Genomic DNA, 2,245 nt, shown 5'->3' with positions numbered 1-2,245 from the left:
TCTAGGAACTTAGAGAAGTTAGGCATGTCTCTGACCTAAAGAGAAATCTGATTTCTCTTGGAATGGTTGATCAAAATGGTTTTAGCATTAAGCTTGAATCTGGAAAGCTAATAATCTCTAATGGGACCAGAACTGTATTAGAGGGTATTAAGAGGAATGGGGTATATGTCCTGGATGGAGAAGCCATTATAGGATTGTCAAGTGTATCCATTGGGTCTGATAAAGACAAGACCAAACTCTGGCATTTGAGACTTGGGCATATGAGCATCAAGGGTCTAATGGAACTGCAGAAACAAGGGGTTCTAGGAGATGAGCAGATCACTGAGCTGGACTTTTGTGAAGACTGTGTACTTGGTAAAACAACAAGGAGCAGTTTCAAAAGCTCAACTCACACCACCTGTGGAATACTAGACTACATACATTCAGACCTCTGGGGGCCAGCACAAACAACCTCACTTAGAGGTAACAGCTACTTTCTGTCAATAATTGATGATTTCTCAAAGAGAGTTTGGGTTTATGTTTTGAAGCATAAGGATCAGGTGTTTGAAAAATTCAAAGAGTGGAAGTCATTAGTTGAGAATCAGACTGGAAGAAAGATGAAGAAACTCAGGACTGATAATGGTCTTGAGTTCTGCAATCAAAGATTTGATAGCTACTGTGCACATGAAGGTATAGCTAGACACAAAACAGTAAGAATGACACCACAGCAGAATGGGCTAGCAGAGAGGATGAATAGGACCTTGATGGATAAAGTTAGATGCATGTTAGTTCAAGCACAGCTCCCTAAAAGTCTGTGGGTAGAAACTTTACTAACTGCATGTTACTTGGTAAACCTCAGTCCTTCAGTTGCTCTGGACTACAAAACCCCATTTGAAGTGTGGCATGGTAAACCAGCAAGCTATGATGTTTTGAGGGTGTTTGGCTGCCCTGCATATGCACATATTAGACAAGATAAATTGGCTCCAAGGCTCAAAGGACAGTTTATTGGGTACCCTGAAGGAGTTAAGGGCTATAAACTGTGGTGCACTGATCTCAACCCACCAAAATGTATCCTTAGTAGAGATGTGATATTCAATGAAGGGGCTGCACTGGAAAAGAAGAAACCTGCTGGAGACAGTTAACAAGGAGATGATGAAAAGACCAGTAATCAGTTTGAGGTGGAGCAGATTATCCATAAACAATCTGAAGATGATGGAAATTCTGAAAGCATTTGTGAAGAACAGGAAGAATGCACTGAGACTCAAACCTAGCCCCAACAACAACAAACTCAGCTACAGAATTATCAGTTAACAAAGGACAGAAAGAAGAGACAAATAAGACCCCCACAGAGGTATGGATATACTGACTTAATAGCTTATGCACTTGTTGCATCTCATGAAATAGAAGTAGATGAACCTAAGAACTACTTTGAAGCAATTCATAGCCCTCATAAAGTAGAATGGATGAAAGCTATGGATGATAAGATAGCATCACTGCATAAGAACAACACTTGGGAATTGGTTGAAAAGATCAGCAATAGGAAAACAGTGGGTTGCAAATGGATTTTCAGGGTTAAGGAATGATTAACAGCTGCTGAGCCTAGAAGATTCAAAGCTAGGTTAGTAGCTAAGGGATATACACAGAAGGAAGGAGTGGATTTTAAAGAAGTCTTCTCACCTGTGGTCAGGCATGCTTCAATAAGAGTGTTATTGGCATTAACTGCAGTGAATGACATGGAGCTTGATCAGCTGGATGTCAAGACTGCATTTCTACATGGGAGACTTGAAGAGGAGATTTTAATGACTCAACCTGAAGGGTATATTGATCATAAGAAGCATGACTATGTTTGCTTGCTGAAAAAATCACTGTATGGACTGAAGCAGTCCCCAAGGCAGTGGTATCTCAGGTTTGATGAGTTCATGATATCACATGGATACTTGAGATGCAACTATGACTGCTGTGTACACTACAAGTTGGTGAAAATAGATCTCTACATATACTTGTTGTTATATGTAGATGATATGTTGGTTGCTTGTAAGTCAAGAACTAAAATTGAAGCTCTGAAGCAGTTGCTGAATTCTGAATTTGACATGAAGCATTTGGGCCAAGCAAAGAAAATCCTAGGGATGGAAATCAGAAGGAACAATGAAAGAGGAACTATGTTTCTCACACAAAGGAAGTATCTGGAAAGGGTACTTGCAAGCTTTGGCATGACAGATTGTAAGTCTGTGAAAACTCCACTTGCTGCACATTTTAAGCTCTCAAG

Source organism: Citrus sinensis, chromosome 6 (genome assembly GCF_022201045.2).
Source record: "Citrus sinensis cultivar Valencia sweet orange chromosome 6, DVS_A1.0, whole genome shotgun sequence".
Lineage (NCBI taxonomy): Eukaryota > Viridiplantae > Streptophyta > Magnoliopsida > Sapindales > Rutaceae > Citrus > Citrus sinensis.
The sequence above is the reverse complement of the archived record's forward strand: the minus strand, read 5'-3'. Positions refer to the sequence as shown.